General features: G+C 46.6%; 1 protein-coding gene across 2 annotated transcripts in view; it reads right to left on the reverse strand.

The window, feature by feature from the left end:
- The window catches only part of LARGE1 (LARGE xylosyl- and glucuronyltransferase 1), a 609955-nt gene that overhangs the window by 138459 nt on the left and 451829 nt on the right, over positions 1-19667 (reverse strand). The gene's annotated exons all lie outside the window — the stretch shown is intronic.

Raw genomic sequence — 19667 nt, forward strand, 5'->3', positions numbered from 1 at the left:
CTATTTTATAAAAAAGAAATGGAGGTCACCCACAATAGCTAATTAACTTGCCCAGGGTCACTCATGGCTTCCCAGGCGCCACTAGTAGCAAAGAATTCGCCTGCCAGTGCAGGAGATGTAAGAGACGTGGGTTTGCTCCCTGGGTCAGGACGATCCCCTGCCGGGGGGCACAGCCACCCACTCCAGCATTCTTGCCTGGAGAATCCCATGGACAGAGGAGCCTGGCAGGCTACAGTCCATGGGGTCAAAGAGAGTCGGACAGGACTGAACTGACAGTATGCAAGGTCATTCAGTTAATCTGTGATAAAGCCAGAATCCCCAGTCATCCATTTATCTATCCACCCATCCATCCATCCCTTAACTCATGCAACATGTATTACTATATTACTGCTATACTCGTCTTTAAATGTTCCAGTTATTTCTCAAGGTATATTAATGTACTGGCTTTCAGGGCATGAGGTAGTTTTCTCACTCAGAAAGGAAGAAAGGACCCTTGGCTAATGAGAAAGTATATCCCAGAGAAGAGCCACCCTCTCACAGCATTTTGCTATCACATCCATTTTGTCTTGTGTCAGTAAGGCAGGAGTGTTTCCCAGAGGAACAATTGCTTCTCTGTCCCCAGAGCTTGGTTCTGATGTTGGCGTTGCTTGTGAGTGTACTGAGAATCACAGAGGATCGAAGGTGAGTCAGGTTGCTCAGTCGATTTCGTAGCAGCTTTAGCACCTCAGGTGAGTCTGCCACTCACCCCAGCCTCCTTGGGTGTTGATGTTTCTGGACTCAGGTCTTCTAGGTGGGGCAGGTAGGCATCAGAATCAACAGTCTTCTCTTAGACAACCCTATCCCACCACATGCAGAAGCCATTCCTCCATGCAACTAAGATCAACAGCTTTTATAGACTGGGAAACTGAGGGCTCACATAGGATCATGATTTGCACAAGTAGCAATGGAGCCAAGATATGCATCCACAGTCATCTGACATCCGGATTCTTTCCACTGTCAGCGCATTATTGCTTACCTTTAGGACAAATGTTTGAGGTAGACATGATGAATCTACATTTTCTAGGATGAGAAACTGAGACCCAGAAAGTTTAAATAACTTGCTAAAGGTCACAGGAGATGAACAGGCACTGTCTGTCACAGCTAACCAATGCCTTCCGGAGCTAAAATTCTTATATCGTTGGCCAGTCTGAGAAATAAAGCCATTTCTGACCAAATGAAAGCCCAGCAGCACGTGAAGAAAACACAGTGGTTCTCCGAGAATACCATGCTGGATGAAATAAAACCTCCTTGGTGTGATGACAGCTCCTTGAAATGATGGTGTGTGGGTTTGGTGTAATTTACTTGATCAATTTATCGAGCTCCCATCTAAATCATCACCCCAGCACAAATACATAAATTAGAGGCATAGGAAAAATACTACCACCCACTTTGTCATTGTATATGATCATATCCAATACGTGTAGAATCCCTCAGAAAAACAGATCACCAATTCAGCAAGTGCAAGAGCCAATCAATTTCACACGCAACAAGCTTGGGACATTCGTGTAAAACAGAACTGAAAGGCGCGGTGCCCTCAGTCAAGCAAGCTACATGCCGAGTCCCAATGCTTGTTAGAGAGCCTACTAAATAACCTCGCCCTGAGGTCAGAATGCAAAGGGGATATGGGGTCCTTGGGGGAGCTTGTTCATCATTACTAATGACCCTAGTTGGCACCATCATGGCTTTTTTGGTACGATGAAGGAAGAGTGTCACCTGCTCAGAAATGATAAAAAGGGAATGAGGTTTCATTGAATCTAGGATGGCCATGTGAATTTCACAAAAGATAATATTCAGCTGAATATTCCAAATTCCACTTTCTGGAATTCCATGAACTGTATTCTGCCTCAGTCTACTTCTGCAGGTGAATTCTCTCATAGCCACACAAAAGCGTACAGTTCTGCTGCTTGGGTCCTCACGTCTGTCTTGCTCATACAGCTCTTGCTAGGCCTGCCCACCTGCCAACCCCCAACAGTATTCCTTTCAGGCTCATCTTCTAGCAAGAAGATGCCTGTGATGGGGGACATTTCTACCTAGCACTTCTTCTGGGTATTTCTGCCATCTGCTGACTTATGTCCTGCCAGGGACACAGTGGGTGATATTCACATACACATCTCATCTGTAAATGTCCATCTCTCCATTTGACCAAGGGCAAGGACTGTGTAATAGCTAACACACTAACGCATTAATAAATGCCTGCTAAATAAATGATGTCTGGTACATAAATCTCTCCTGATTGGAGACCACTTATGTTAGTATATTAGCGTCCCCACATTTCTGACACTGCAAAGCATTTCATCCTTTCCCCATTTGCCAAAGTCATCACATTCTCCCACTCGGCTCTGGGAACCCTGGTGTCATCCTCAGTTGCGTGGAAAACTGCAAACATGGGGTGACAGCCCCTGAAGCGTTTTTTATATGGGTTGCTCTACTGGAGTCTTCACCTGAAGGTCTTCATCTCCAGAGAAGAAGTAATTTGCATTGTTAACCTTAAAACATGTGATCCCAAAGAATAACATCCAAGTGCTCCTTCTCTCACTTTGCACCTGGGCTGCATTTCTCGTGATGGTGGCATACAGCCTTTTCATGTTATGCCAGTCCTCTTCAAGGTGAAGAAAACAAATCCTTAATTAGCAACATGATAGTTAGAATTTTAATATCCACTGGTTGGGAAGGCAAAATAATAAACAGCTACTAAGACTTCATTTTGCTTTTTAAGATAAATTCATTAGCTGCTCTGTCAATGAGTAAATTGATAGCTGGGGTTTGCCAGTGGGTTTGGGAACACCCTGGGCGAACTGCTTGGTGCCTTCACCCCTGCAGAGATCTGTGTCCGTGGATAGAGAACCACTTGTAGCAGTGTAGCCAGAGGGCAAGACTGGAGCCAGACATCCTGGTTCCAATTTCTAGCCCTGCCACTTTTCAGCTATGCAGCCTGGAGAAAATTACTTAATCTCTCTCTGCCCTAATATCTAACTATTGTGACTTCATGCATTTAAATGACTTCACATATGTTAAGGGCTAAGAAAGCCTTCAGTGATCAATGCAAAGAAATAGAGGAAACAAACAGAATGGGAAAGACTAGAGATCTCTTCAAGAAAATTAGAGATACCAAGGGAACATTTCATGCAAAGATGGGCTCGATAAAGGACAGAAATGGTATGGGCCTAACAGAAGCAGAAGATATTAAGAAGACGTGGCAAGAATAAACAGAAGAACTGTACAAAAAAGATCTTCATGACCCAGATAATCACGATGTGGTGTGATCACTAATCTAGAGCCAGACATCCTGGAATGTGAAGTCAAGTGGGCCTTAGAAAGCATCACAACGAACAAAGCTAGTGGAGGTGATGGAATTCCAGTTGAGCTGTTTCAAAGCCTGAAAGATGATGCTGTGGAAGTGCTGCACTCAATATGCCAGCACATTTGGAAAACTCAGCAGTGGCCACAGGACTGGAAAAGGTCAGTTTTCATTCCAATCCCAAAGAAAGGCAATGCTAAAGAATGCTCAAACTACTGCACAATTGCACTCATCTCACATGCTAGTAAAGTAATGCTCAAAATTCTCCAAGCCAGGCTTCAGCAATACGTGAACCGTGAACTTCCTGATGTTCAAGCTGGTTTTAGAAAAGGCAGAGGAACCAGAGATCAAATTGCCAACATCCGCTGGATCATGGAAAAAGCAAGCGAGTTCCAGGAAAACAACTATTTCTGCTTTATTGACTATGCCAAAGCCTTTGACTGTGTGGATCACAAGAAACTGTGGAAAATTCTGAAAGAGATGGGAATACCAGACCATCTGACCTGCCTCTTGAGAAATCTGTATGCAGGTCAGGAAGCAACAGTTAGAACTGGACATGGAACAACAGACTGGTTCCAAATAGGAAAAGGAGTCTGTCAAGGCTGTATATTGTCACCCTGCTTATTTAACTTCTATGCAGAGTACATCATGAGAAATGCTGGACTGGAAGAAACACAAGCTGGAATCAAGATTGCCAGGAGAAATATCAATAACCTCAGATATGCAGATGACTCCACCCTTGTGGCAGAAAGTGAAGAGGAGCTAAAAAGCCTCTTGATGAAAGTGAAAGAGGAGAGTGAAAAAGTTGGCTTAAAGCTCAACATTCAGAAAACGAAGATCATGGCATCTGGTCCCATCACTTCATGGGCAATAGATGGGGAAAGAGTGGAAACAGGGTCAGACTTTATTTTTTTGGGCTCCAAAATCACTGCAGATGGTGACTGCAGCCATGAAATTAAAAGACACTTACTCCTTGGAAGAAAAGTTATGACCAACCTAGACAGCATATTCCGAAGCAGAGACATTACTTTGCTGACTAAGGTCTGTCTAGTCAAGGCTATGGTTTTTCCAGTGGTCATGTATGGATGTGAGAGTTGGACTGTGAAGAAGGCTGAATGCTGAAGAATTGATGTGTTTGAAATATGGTGTTGGAGAAGACTCTTGAGAGTCCCTTGGACTGCAAGGAGATCCAACCAGTCCATTCTGAAGGAGATCAGCCCTGGGAGTTCTTTGGAAGGAATGATGCTAAAGCTGAAACTCCAGTACTCTGGCCACCTCATGCGAAGAGTTGACTCATTGGAAAAGACTCTGATGCTGGGAGGGATTGGGGGCAGGAGGAGAAGGGGACGACAGAGGATGAGATGCCTGGATGGCATCACTGCTTCTATGGACGTGAGTTTGAGTGAACTCCGGGAGTTGGTGATGGACAGGGAGGCCTGGTGTGCTGCGATTCATGGGGTTGCAAAGAGTCGGACACGATTGAGTGACTGAACTGAATTGATGTTAAGGGCTAACCACAGGAGCTGGGCCATGTGAAACACCATATAAGTAATGAAAGAGCTCTCTTGAAATACCATCATTCAAGCTCATCTGTCAGCTTCTGAAAGATAGCAAGCCCATCCACATGGTTTTCTTTTTGGAAGTCAGCTAGCACTTTGTTTCTAGAACAAAGATTTTCTAGAATTTTTTTTTAAGGTTTTTTTTTTTTTTGACATGGACCATTTTTAAAGTCTTTGTTGAATTTGTCACAGTATTGCTTTTGTTGTTTATGTTCTGACTTATTGGTCATGAGGCATGCGGGATCTTAGCTCCCCAAACAGGGACTGAACCCACACCCCCTGCGATGGAAGGCAAACTGTTAGCCACTGGACTTCCAGCAAAGTCTCTAGAACTTTGTTTAAGTGTGGTCTGAGGACCAATTAGGGCTTCCCTGGTGGCTCAGATGGTAAAGAATCTGCCTGCAATGCAGGAGACCTGGTTCAATCCCTGGGTTGGGAAGATCTGCAGATTTCTGGGCCTCAGCTGTGAAATTCATTGTGACTGGAAGGCTGCTTCCCATTTCTCATTAAGGGCATGTGGAAGGAATTAGCTGCCCCCATGAGTTTCAGAGAGAACTGAGTTCAGGTAGCTCAGCCCCGCCCTCCCTCTTCTCTCCCAGGAGCCAGCCTGCCAGCAGAGTGCAGCCTCGGATGAGTCTCACGGGGCAGGCCCCCTCTGAACGAGGCTGCAGTCTCCATGTGCTTCCTGTGACAAGCTGGGCCATTCCAGCTCTGGGGTTGGTATTCTGAATAACCACTGCTGTTGTTGTTTAGTCACTCAGATGTGTGCGACTCTATGTGACCTCATGGACTGCAGCATGCCAGGCTTCCCTGTCCTTCACTATCTCCCGGAGTGTGCTCCAATTCCTGTCTACTGAGCTGATGATGCCATACAACCCATCTCATCCTCTGCTGGCCCTTCTCCTGCCCGCAGTCTTTCCCAGCATCAGGGGCTTTTCCAATGAGTTGGCTCTGTGCATCAGGTGGCCAATGTACTGGAGCTCCAACTTCAGCATTAGTCCTTCCAATGAATATTCAGGGTTGATTTCCTTTAGGAATGACTAATTTGATCTCCTTGCTGCCCAAAGGAACTCTCAAGAGTCTTTCTCCAGCACCACAGTTCAAAAGCATCAATTCTTTGGTGCTCAGCCTTCTTTACGGTCCAACTCTCACGTCCCTACATGACTATTGGAAAAACCATAGCTTTGACTGTAAGGACCTTTGTCTGCAAAGTGAATATCCACTGTAGATGCACATTAAGTCAAATCCTCCAAACTTACTGTTATCAGCAAAATCAGGTGACATTTTGTTCTCATTTTTCTGTTTTATCTCTAAGGTCTGGGAGTGTGGGTGTGATATATATTAATTACATCATCACCTAACACTCATCTAAATAAGAATTCTGGCCATTGAGTCTGGTAATATGCATTCAAAACTTCCCCAGGTAATTTGGATGTATATTAAAATTTGAGAATTATTCATCAAGGTCTGGGAGCTCTGTCTCTGCTTTAGTCAACGGCAAGGTTCCCCCGAAGGGCCACTGGCACACAATCAACTCATGTGGTGTATAAACCCAGTTCATCAACCAGCAGAGTTCAGCGTCCTCCTCTAGCACGACCCTTCCGGCGTACAGTAAAGTGGTGAAGAAAATGAGTGACACAGCCGGACTGCCTGGGTTCCAATCCTGGCTCCTTTCCCAGCTGATAGCTGTGTGACCTTTGACTAGTTACTTAATCTCTCTGTGCCTTTTTTTTTTTTCATTCATTTATAACACAGTGTGGACAAAAAGTACATACTTTAGAATTAACCATTTTCTTTCCTCTGGTACATGGCAACCCGCTCCAGTATTCTTGCCTAGAGAATCCCATGGAAGGAGGAGCCTGGTAGGCTACAGTCCATGGGGTCACAAAGAGTCGGGACATGACTGAGCGACTTTACTCTCAGGTACAAGTTAGGGCTTTCCAGGTGGTACTAATGGCAAAGAACCTGACTGCCAGTGCAGCAGACTCGAGGGACGTGGGTTCGATCCCTGGTTAGGGAAGATCCCCTGGAGAAGGCAGTGGCAACTCGCTCCACTATTCTTGTCTGGGAAATCCCACAGACAGAGGAGCCTGGTGGGCTACAGTCCTTGGGGTGGCAAAGAGTCAGACATGACTGAGCACACACACACACAGAGGTAATTTGTGAAAATGAAGCTGTGTTCTTTGCTTATTCACAGATCGCCAGTAAACAATGTCCATAAAACAGTAAAATGTTCAGTAGGTATCTACACTTAACATTATACCCAGAGTCCCCCAGCCCTATACTCTTCCCCCTCTACCTGGATTCAGGCATCTGTGGTCTCAGCCGTTTCCTCGCTTCCTTAGCTGACACCACCCTTACTCTGCCTAGGCTTTGGTTCAGTTTAATACTGATTGAGGGTTTGCTTTGTGTCAGATACCACACAAAGTACTAAGGAATCAAAGACAAATAAAATACAGTCTGCACCCTAGAGGCAGTTAGAAGGAGAAAGACAAACAGTTATGACTTAGCGAGATGCTTGCAATGATGGAAATGCTGGTAAGTCAGACGAGTGGAGGGCAGGGAGTAGTGGATTCTATGGGCAGGGTGGGTGAAGTCTACTTCCCGTCTCCCCCGGAGTGTCTACCACAGACCCTGCTGAACTGCAGCCACACTTGCCCCTTCCACCCAGACCTCCAAGCTCCCGGGCTTCCCCTAAAGCTTTTCGGATGACACCACTGTCCTGTCGCACCCTCCTAGACATCAGGGCCCCCCAGGTCCCCAGTGACAGCACACGGGAGACAGATTATCTTTCACAGCTTCGCCAATCCCAGCTCACCAGCCAGGTGGCATCTGCAGTCTGGGTCTGGTCTCCGGAAGTCAAAGTCTAAAGTCTTGATCTTGACAATGCAAACACATCCTGGGCTTGCCACCCTATTAAGAGGAAAAATCCCAGGGAATCCTCTCGGGGAGATGCCCCGGGTGGCTGACGTGCCGCCTCCCTCAGCGTCCCACACCGCCTGTCTCCCCTGCTTAGGAGTTATTATCATAAAACACCAAGGCGAACAGAAAAGGCTTTGTCATTGTTTTCTGTGCTGGCCCTGTGGTTATGATTAAGCGCAACGTTTCCCGTCTTCCTTACTCCAGGCACAAGTTAACTTATGGAAATGAAGCTGTCTTCTTTGCTTATTCATACATCACCATGAACAGCCAGACAAGAGCGAACAAGCTTGCTATTCTGTTGGGGCCCTGGTGTTGGTGTCACCAGGCAGCAGACGAATGGCTCCCTCCTTCTGCAGCTTTTGGCTCCAGGCAAGGCTCCTGCCATTCAGGAGGTGAGGGCCCAAGGGAGCAGGGCATGGTGATGCTTCCAGGTGGCATGCTGGATGTGGCAAGGACAGGTGGGGCATTCACCCACCAGATATAAATGAGAAAGACAAAGGGTTTTAGAATGAGGCAAAACAGAGTTCTAGCCCCAGTTCTCTATGGCTTGACCAAGGCGTAATTTCTCTGAGCCTCAAGTTCCTTATCAGTAAAAGGACAAGAATAGAATTCCCCCACTTGCCTCCAAAAATAAATGTGCAGATAAATCATATGCATAAATAAAGCACCCAGCCCTTCGTAGGTGCTCAACTACTGGCATTTTTCGACTTCTCTTTTGTGGTTGTCATGGTTCATGAAGTCTGGGTTTTCTGTTTGAAGCACTGACACTAGCTGCGTAGGCAGGACTCTAGGAAATTTGGCCAACTGCTCCCCTACATGCTGCCCTACCGGCCTCTCTCCCCCGCCCCACTGAAGCCTTTAACTTCGGTGACACCAATCTCCTGGCTGTTTTCTTCCCTCTGAACACTCCTTCCCTGCCTCCTTCAGGGGTTCCCTTCCCTCTGCCTCCCCTTCAAAGCTGGGCTCCCCAACTCCCATCCTCAGCCCCTCTCTTTGCTCTACATTTTACCCCTGGGTGATGGAATCGACTCCAATGGCTTCAAATACTGCCAAGAGGAAGGTCATTGCCCATCTCCATCCCAGACTGCTCTCCAGAGCTTCTTACTCTTAAATCCAACTACCTGCTCACGGCTTCATTCGGCTCTTCCACAGAGACCTTCAACTCAAATGGATCAAAATCAGATCCACAATTTTCTCTTCCTAAATAGCAGCCTGACTCCTGCCTATTCTGTTGGTTGGTAGCATCAAGACCCAACTTGTTGCCAAAGCCAGGACCTTTGAGTCTACCAAGACACCCCACCCCCCTCACCTCTCACATCACTGCTATAACCAGCTCCTACAGGTTTTATCTTTTATTTTTCAAACTCATCCCCTTCCTGGCTCCATCCTCATCACCTCTCTTTCCCTGATACCTTAGCAGATTCATACTTGGTCGCCTTTCCCTCAGGGAAGCCCCTTGCTACTCTTGGGTTGGCCAAAAATTTGTTTGGGTTTTAGTATGCTGTTATGGAAAAACTCAAATGAACTTTTGGGGCAACCCAATATTTTGCCTTACTTGGCCACAGAAATATTTAGAAGTCAAATTTAATGATTTTGCTTCCTTGATTGAAAAAGTTAATGCTCCTGGGGCCTAGTATAGTGTGGATGGATGGACAGATGAATGGATAAATGAAAAGTAAATACTATCTGTTACCCATAAGCCTAGCCTATCTGGAACTGGTGGGGTCTATGTGAATGGCATGGAATTAGGTGGGCCCTAGTTAACCTCTATAGGTAAACACCAGGAGCAGTAGCTCTTGTCCTGATCATGGATGCTTCCAGAGCTCTCTTTCATTGCTGCACACCAAACCAGCCGTGCTTAAGGCATCAGGTGAATATGAAAACTGTCCTGAGTATCAGCAGAGAAAGTTAACAACGCGCTTCCAACCTCTTACGTATTCTACTAAGCTATTTTAACAGAGAAAGGCTTTAATAGCACCATTCCATGCACGTCTGAGTGCAGGATGGCTGTAATAAGGAAAACACAAGAGTATCACATTGTCATTTACTAAACATCTGAAGGAACAGCTTCACAGCCACAGGTGCACCCCCACCCCACCCATTACTAGTGGGTGCAGAACAATAAAACATCTCCTGAGAAGATGCAATACAAAGGGTATTTAAACAACCCTGAAAGGGATGAAAAGGACTGTTTCTGAACTTGCAGGTTTCACAGCTCCAACTTCTTCCGTTCAGCTCCAGCTAAATGCACTCTCGGATCACAGAGGTTCACGGGGCTGAGGAGGGCTGAGTAATTCCTCTCGAATCGCCTACTTTGACAGATGAAGCCCGTAGAAAGGGAGGGAGATGTTACGCCGTCAACACAAGCGGTGGGACTCCACCGCCAGCTCTACACCACATGGTTTGTTTTTTCCCTGTGTTTAAGCTTCTCCAACTTGGCCTCCTCTTCTTTCCTTGAATTTTAATTCTCATCTGGTTCAGGTTTCTAGCTCTTCTATGCCTGAATGGTAATCCTGGGCAAATTCTTAGCTTCGGAGGTTCTGCCTCTCTAAAATGGCACAGGATTCTATTTCACGAGGGTGCACTGAGACCCTTAACCAGGTTTCCATACCCCATGTTTATGCTGCATGTCCTTGAGATGGAGTCCACGTGCTCTAGTTAAACAGGTCCCATCGTCCATCCTTCTGTTTCCTTTGGGCTGCTTGTTGAAGCACCCCTGGCTCCAGTTTATACCTTGGTTCAGCCAACCCTGATTTCATTTGGACAAAAATACTTCACCCTTACTGACCTCTATAGCTGAGGGATAATCCCTTCTAAGAGGAATTAGAATCAGTGTCACTCTAGAAGGTAGAATTAGGCTGCATGAGTTAAGATTGAAGGAAGATAGATTTTGCTTCTTATAAGCCAGACTGTAAGTACCACCGGAGTTCACCCAAACAGAAGTGAGCTGCATTTTCAGGGAGAAGTTTCCGGGCACTGGGACAGTTCTAGATGAGGCTGCATGATTGAACCCCTACCTGGCAGGTGTTCATCACATCCCTACTGTGCACTGGGGACTCTGCCAACCGTGGGAGACACAGCGGTAAAGGAACAGACCCAGAACATAACCTTCTGGGTTATGTGATCTCTACAAAAAGCTTCTCAAGCCTTTTGGCTGTGGTCTGCCAGGCCCTGCCCAAATCTTACTGAAGCAGATTCTCCCAGGGTGAGGCCAGGGAGTTTCTCTGCAAAGGACAGCTGCATGAATTCTGACGCAAAGCGGGCTTGGGGACCTTTGGGAGTGGGAGGTCACCCAGCAGGCTGGAGGTGGGAGAGGGCTTACCTACACCAAGCAGAACACTAGATTTGAGGACCTTGAAGCTCCCTTCCAACCTGACCATGAGATCTCTTTATTCTAGGCTAGCAAAGCCTTTCTCCTCATCCTCAGACATGTTCTTCCTGTGTGTGTATGCACAGCTGAAGGCTGTGTTCCCAGGGCAATCCTTGCTCGGTGAGCACTTCACCGAGGCACCAGACTATGTGCTTGTCTTGCATCATTTCAGAGTGCCTTACCACAAGCCAGTGAGGTGAGCACAGAAGGGAAATTGAGACTGAGAGGGAGAGTCACGTGTCAAAGACTTGTGACTAAGGACCAGAGAGCTGGGGCTTGTGTTCAGGTTTCCTTGTTGCAAAAACCCATGTTTTATAGCTACGCTCGTGGTTGGGAACCAGCTGTAAGGTATTCCTCTCCTCAGGGGAAGGGCTGCAGCTGGCATAGCTGTGGGCAAAAAACTCCAAAGGACCTAGAGAAGATGGGGGAAAAGGCTGGTCAAGGAATATGTGAGAGCCCACTGTTTCTGCCCACGGTACCTCCTGGGACTACAGGCAGAGGTTAGGGTTAGGGGACTCTAAAGAGTCCTTTGGTCCCCATCAGGGCACTCTGAGTCTAATCTCTTTTAGCGGTAATCCCAGGGCGCTGAGCTAAGAGCACATCCTACCCAGGAGCATCCAGGGAGAATAAAAAAGGCAGGACTGAGACACAGAGAAAAGCCTGCAGTTCAATAAAGGTCCAGACGATGATTTTGTCTGCCAAGTTACAAGGACAAGTTCCCATCCCTCGAGTCAACCCCAAGTGAGCCCACTTTAACTTAATTTATGGTTTGAAAACTGCTCGATCTCAAATAACGATCTCTCTCTTCTTCCTTCCGTGATCTCTGGTCTTTGGAAATGGGAGAAATGAAAAAGGGACGTGGAGCCAGCCGCTGGGCTCTCTTCCAAGGCTGCTTTTATCACACCGACTCCCAGGACACTCGGCTGCTGTCACCTCTCCGACGGGGCCTCAGCTGGGGCACAGAGCTGGCCTGAATCCAGCCACCACTTCCATCCGTGAACTCCTTGGGTCAGTCTCTCTTTAAAAACACAGTGGGTTGGCATCTTTCAGATCCTTCACTCAAAGACACTCCTTGAATCACTAATAAAAGGGCCTAGGAGAAGCCCTCTAACTTTTCCCACTTGGGTTGCATAAGAAGTACTTGCTTGCAGGATTCAAAGGGCAACATTTAAAGTTCTGGCTTTTCCAGTTACTCACTATATACAACCTGGGCCCAAACGACCATTTTTGAGCTTTAGTTTTTATTATTTTGTTATTATTTTCATTTTACAAAATGGATGATGATAAAATTCACCTTTATGCCATCATAAGGTTGTTTTAAGGGTGAAATGAAAAGTTGTAAACTATAAAATACTGCTCAACTTTAAGTCTTATCATTGTGACCAAGCCTTTCTGAATCTTATGTAGCTATTACCTAATTTTCTTTCCTCGATAGAAGTGTTTCTGAAATTACAACATTATTATTCACTGGTATTCTATTTCTGCAAAATACAGATACTGAGCAAACTTTATTCTTTGACACACAGCCTAGCAGGTGGGAGAGGCCCCTGTGTGTCTGAGAAGCACTCAGGAAGCTTGAGCACAAAACCTCTCTATATTCTTAAGGCTGGTCCTTGGGCAGATTATCAAGGTGTAGTTATGTTCCTTCTGTGAAGAAGAATAGGCAGGAAATTCAAAACAGAGAAACTGAAAGGATAAAGGAGCATTTCCCATGGACCACTCTGTACAGGGTTAATGGAATATCCATATTTCAAAGATCTCTGTCTTCACCTTGAGGTAAGTAATCCATACATTCACCAAACAGCTAATGAATACACATCAGAGCCAAGCTGAGTTGTGGGGATGCAAAGATGGGTGGACCCTGAGATGGCTCCTCCCCTTGGTGGGGCTTACATCCTTATAGTGTGTATTAGTTTGTTATGGCTGTTGCAACAAAGTGCCAGAGGCTGGGTAGCTTAAACAGCGGATAATTAAGGCTCAGATGGTAAAGAATCTGCCTGCAATGAGGGAGACCTGGGTTCGATCCCTGGGTCAGGAAGATCCCATGGAGAAGGGAATGGCTACCCACTTTAGTATTCTTGCCTGGAGAATACCATGAAACGAACAGCCAAGCTGGCCTCAGTCCATGCGGTTGCAAAGAGCTGGACACTACTGAGTGACTAACACCTTCACAGTTCTGGAGGCTAGACGTTTGAGTCTGAGGTTTTGACAAGTTGTTTCTTCTGAGGTCTCTTTCCTGGGCCCACAAAAGGGTCATCTTCTCCCTGGATCCTCCTGTGGTCATTCCTCTGTGGGTCTGTGTCCTCATCCCCTCTTATAAGAACACTAATCAGATTAGATTAGGGTCCACCTAATGACCTCATTTTATCTAGTGACTTCTCTTAAAACCCTTAGTTCAAACACAGTCACGTTCTGAGACACTGGGGGTTAGGATTTCAACAAATCAACTTTGGGGGACATAATTCAGCCATTCCATAGGTGAACGTCCCCTAACATTCACAGCAACAAAGGCAGAACTGCGACCCTGAAAGGGATGGGAGGGAGCAGTCCAGAGTAATGTCCAGGGTCTGTAAGAGGGGATGCCAGTCAGGAAGTCACCTGAAGAAATAAGGATTAAACTGAGATTGGAAGGAGGATGTTCAGAGTGTAAAGACAAGACGAACAGTGTGCTCTAAGACCTTGCAGGAGGAAGCTTGGCTGGAATGAAGGCTGTGGTTCCCCAGAAAGATGTTTGGTGTTCATCCCTGGCTCCTGGCACACAGCGCCTACAGTCCTTGGAATTTCCTGAGTGATAAGAACATCTTTTGTTCTAATGAAGAAACCCTCAGCAGCTTTGGAATGAGGGCTGCTTGTCAGAAAAGCCATGCCTTGATTAGAAGCTTAGAACATTCAGGTCCACCCTCCCATCTCTGGGTGAGAAGTAGGTGGAGTAGAGAATGAGTTAGTCACTGACGGCCAGGGACTTCCCTGCTGGTCCTGTGGCTCAGACTCTGCGCTCCCAATGCAGGGGGCCTGGGTTCTACTCCTGCTCAGGGAGCTAGGTCCCCCTTGCCACAACTAAGACCAAGTGTAGCCAAATAAGCAAATCAATTAATTTAAAAAAATCACTGATGGTCAATGATCATCACTCATGCTTGCTGGATGGAACCTTCGTACATGCCCCTAAATGACAGGCTGCAGGGAGCTTCTGAGTTGGTGAACACGTGAAGGTTCTGGGAGGGCAGTGGGCCCACAGAGGGGATGCGCCCTGCCCCCATGCCTTGCCTTGTGCGTGTCTTCCACGCGGCTGTCTCTCAGTTGCATCCTTTATGGGTAACCAGTAACAGTAAATAACAGTAACATTGTTTCCCAGGTGCACTAGTGGTAAGGAATCTGCCTGCCCATGCAGGAGATGGGGGTTCGATCCCTGGGCCGGGAAGATCCCCTAGAGAAGGAAATGGCAACCCACTCCAGTATTCTTGTCTGAGAAATCCATGGACAGAGGAGTCTGCAGGCTACGGTCTCTGGGGTCACAAAGAGTGAGACACGACTGAGCACACACGCCAGTGTATATAAAACTCTTTCCTGAGTTCTGTGAGTCATTCTAGCAAGTTAGCAAACCTCACTGAGGAGAGGTGGATTTGGAAACCCCCTGACTTCAGAGCCAAATTTGACAGATGTGGGGGTAACCCAGCGACTCGATACCTATGACTGGTATCTGAAGTATAGGCAGTCTTGTGGGTCTGAGCCCTAAACCCGTGGGGTCTGTTGCTAACACCACTACCGGAACTGAAATGAACTGTAGGACATCCACTTGAGTTTTCAGAGAACTGGAGAAAAGTTTTCAGGCAACAACACTCAATCATGCATGCATCCTCAGGAGTCGGTGTGGGGATAGAAGTAGAATAACAATAAAATAAAATAAAGTATTCAGCCATAAAAAGGAACAAAGTACTGATACATGCTGCACCTTGGACGAACCTCAGACACATTATACTCAATGAAAGCAGCCAGACACAAAAGGCCGTCTAGTCTATGATTCCTCTTATAGGATGTATCCAGAGGAGGCAGATCCATAAAGATGGAAAGCAGATCAGTGGTCAGCAGAGGACAGGGGAGAGGGGATGCGGAGGGATTATTTGATGAGCGCACGGTGCTTATCTGGGGTGATGAAAACGTCCGGAAACTAGACAGAGGAGATCACCTTATAATGCTGTAAGTAACTAAGCACCACTGGATTGCACATTTAAAAAATGTCTATTTATATGAAATCATGTGAATTTCAACTTAATAAAAAAAATGAGGATGATACAGCTAGCATGGCAAGAACAACTGCAGTAGGCCAACAGTACTTTTACACAGTTTATCCTGTTGAATCTTCACGACAAAGGCTGGTGCGCCTGGGACGCCCCCACTCCTGACTCCAACCCCCACCTCCCCAAGCTCTCCTCTTTTCCATTCCCGCCCTGCACCCTCGGTCATCTCCTCCAGGCCACTGCTTCAGATACCACCTATATGTCGATAACTTCAAAATTTATGTCTCTGGTCTGACCTCTATACTGAGTTCCAGAATCATAAATTCAACTGCCCACCTGACACCTCTTACTCTGGACAGCTAAAAGGTATCTCAGTAAAATCCCAAATTGAAATCTTGACTTTTCTCCTCTGCACCTGCTCTAACCAGTGTCACCCAGGTCAGGAAAGAGCTGCTCACTCTCTCCAGCTGCCCAGTTGCTTAGGCCAGAAACTATGGAGTCATTCTTTCCCTCTAAGCTTTATTGAAGTACAATAAAACTCAATAAATTAATCCACGTTAAGTAAGTGCAGCTTTGACAAACCGTGGCAGTTGTGTACAGTCACATAACCATCATCACCATCAGGATACAGGACTATCCCAGCAGCCTAAGTCTTTTTATGGCCCTTTTGCAATTAATCCACTTCCCTGAAACTCAGCTCCAGGTAACCCCTGATCTCCTTCCTGTTACCACAGCTTAACCCTTCCTAGAGTTGCGCATAAAAAGAATCACAAAATCACAGAGTGTGCAGTTTTGTGTGATTGACTGCCTGTACTCAGCACAATGTTTTCGAAACTCACCCAAGCTGTCACTTGTATTATTATCACATTCCTTTTCATTGCTGAGTGGTCTTCCAAAGTATGGCGACAGAACCATTTGGGTGGAATCAGGAGTTCTGTTTTTCCTAAGTTATGCCTGAGATCCAAACTGCAGATTTTGACCTTAAATGATATTTAAAAACATAAGCTCATGTATAGGAGAGGTTAGCAGAAAAGAAGACCAAGGTGGAGGGCTACCCTGCTCCCCCAACGCTTAGCTGCTGTTGAGCAAGAGAGGAAGAGAAGCCAGAAAAGAAGTCTTCCTGAAAGAGGCTGGGCATATCCCCCTCCCCCAGTAAACAGCAGAAGGCCTCCAGGTGGTGTCGTGTCAAGAGGAGCCAATGGGGATCTAAGGGTCGAGATTCTAGATGGTCCCTGTGTTAGATCTTCCTAGATCTGAAATCTGCCAACACACAGTCTTGACCCCAAAGCTCATATTTACCACCAATTAATTATAGCTGGCCCCACCTTTCCTTCACAAGATGCTCTACGAGATCCTGAGATCTGTAATAGACTTCCTCAGCATCCTCAGTGAAAAGTCAAGGTCTCTTCCTCTCTTCCGCTTCAGCTGGAAACACCTGGTACCCATGCGTCATGACGCACATTCTTCCAGGAGAGAAACCAGTGCTGGTCCTTCCCCCTAGAGCAATAGGATAGCCAAGCCAGCCTACTTCTGACGGAAAGCTGAGCCCCAAACACATTCATCTTTGTCGATGATCTGAGGGCAGCTGCTCACGCAAGAAGACTGTGCCTCCTGTGTGCAGCGAGGCCTCTCTGTGTCGAGGGAAACTCCTGCATCCAAGAGGAGGTTTTTGCACTTTTGTTAAAACCCGATACAGCATCATAGCACAGGATATCAAAACTGCAAGGGCCTGGGGAATATTTTGATCCAAACTTTTCATGTGAACGATGAGAACTAAAGCAGAAAGAGGGCCCGTGACCTAAGCGAGGCCACGTGGTGAAGCTGCTCTGCTGCTGCAGCTGTGCTGTTGCCTTTGCCATGGAGCAGCATGAGCTGAGCACCTGTTACTTTCAGGACACTGGGCTATGAAAGGAGGAAACACTTCCGCAGGTACCACGATGTGCCCTGACTCTTAGCATCCTATAGTCCTGTTTCAGAAGTCAGTTCAGATGTTCCAAGACAGATAACAATAAAGGTGTCATAGACTAAGACGCCTGGAGAACAATTGTCAAGGGTTGGCTGGGAAAGCTCTGAGGGGAAACGGTGTCTTGAACTAAACCGAGGAGGGAACAACTAAGATCACTGAGAACCTCTTAGGTACTGAGCTAGAGGCTACTTTGATCCTGCAACCAACCCTGCAAGGTTAGTAGTATTTATTCTCATTTACAATGAAGAAACCTGAAGCTCAAAGATGCAAAGTAATCAGCACAGTTTCACACAACTAGGTAGTAAATGATGGAGCTGGGATCTGAGTGTGATCCCAAAGCCTTGGTGTTGTTTCACTGGGATGAAGTTAAAGGAGAAGGATTAAAAAGAAGTTTCTGTATCCAAGAGGTGTCAGAGAGGGCATGCATGGGTGATAAGATTCTGAGAACCTATGCAGGGATGATTTATGAATTCTGCACAAGTTACCTGTCTTTGGGGATGCTTCACTGCATGTTTATAACTCAACCAATGAGTATGCAAACGCAGAAGGAAGAGGTGGGTTGTGCTGGTCACTGAACGCACGAGTGCTGGGGCACTGTGTCAGTCTCTGGGGGCCAAGTCTGTAGAGAAGATGGCGTTCTCCTCCTTGAACAGGTGGTGGGACAAAGCACACAGGACCGGATAGACTGAACTATTAATACATGTTATGGAGATATGCTAACAAAAGATAGACTTTAAGAGGAAATTTGAGCACCATACAAATAGGAGATCTTTCTTTGGAAGGAATGATGCTAAAGCTGAAACTCCAGTACTTTGGCCACCTCATGCGAAGAGTTGACTCATTGGAAAAGACTCTGATGCTGGGAGGGATTGGGGGCAGGAGGAGAAGGGGACGACAGAGGATGAGATGGCTGGATGGCATCACTGACTCGATGGATGTGAGTCTGAGTGAACTCCGGGAGTTGGTGATGGACAGGGAAGGCCTGGTGTGCTGCGATTCATGGGGTTGCAAAGAGTAGGACATGACTGAGTGACTGAACTGAACTGAACTGAATATAATTAAAAACATTACACCGGCAAAAACCTTAGTAATCATGTAGCCTAACTTTTTCCACAGTATACCAAATGAAATTGAGTTGTAGCCAGGGGAAATGATATTCTCAAGATCACACAACTGAGAAGGGACCAGAACCCTTGTTTCTTAACAAAACTGAGCCTCTCAGCCGCTCCATATCAACTTGGAAATGAAGGCTGCTGAAATGAACAGCTAGAACAGGGTGCGTAGATGAAGCACAGCTTCCTTCAGGCCCTGCCACAGACTATTCCCACCCAACATCCCTGAATGCTGAGCAGCAAACATACCACATGACCCCCCTGGGGATTCAGCTAGAGAAGGCCCCCTCTATAAGCCTGCACCTTGCTGTCCTTCTGGGAGAGAGTCCTCTCTTAGCAAGCCAAGGGCAACATGCCCAGAAGAGTCAGCTAATGGCCTTCCCCTGGAATGGCACCAAATCACCAACAATAACAAGGAGCAGGACCTTGCCCTTCATAGTTCTGATATCCTTTCTGACAGAAGCTAAGTGCAGCCTTCCAAGCTCAGGGTAGAACATTTTTGTCTGGTAAAGTCACAGCCATGGCTGGGCAGTGGCTGGGAGAGCAAGAGGGGAGGATGCCTGTGATGAGCACTAAGCAGTCACTTTGAATAAGGAGCCAGAGATTGCACTTCAATCCAAGTTCGCCCGCTCACCCACTCATCCATCCACCTATCCATCTGTCTGTCCACCCACCCATCCACCTGTTCGTCCGTCCATCCATCCATCCTCCATCCAAGTGCCAGGCACTGTTCTGGGCTCTGAGTCATAAACAACAACAAAAACAAAGCCCAAATCCCAGGGTCTCTGTCTCTTGTGCATGTTCATTCCGGCAAGGAAGCTGGACAAATAGATATATGATAAAACTCCGAGTGATGCTAAGAGATACGATGAAAGTAACATAGATGAAGGGATGAAAAGTGACGGGGGTGGGATACCTACTAGAGAAGATGGAGGGCAGGGCTGAAAGCAGAGCTGAGCTGATATTTGAGGAGAAAGGACATTTTCCCTGCTCAGAGCATTGCCGGGGGAGCAGAAAGAGCGGCAGGTGAACAGAGAGGCTCCAGCGCTGAGGCCTCCAGAAAAGGCATGCTGGGGGCAGCTCCCACGTGTCTGTCCCAGGTGAGCTGACTGCATAAAAAGCTGTTGTCACAGGCTCGACTTGGAAAAGGTCACCAACTTTGTAGC

This window comes from Capra hircus, chromosome 5 (genome assembly GCF_001704415.2).
Source record: "Capra hircus breed San Clemente chromosome 5, ASM170441v1, whole genome shotgun sequence".
NCBI lineage: Eukaryota > Metazoa > Chordata > Mammalia > Artiodactyla > Bovidae > Capra > Capra hircus.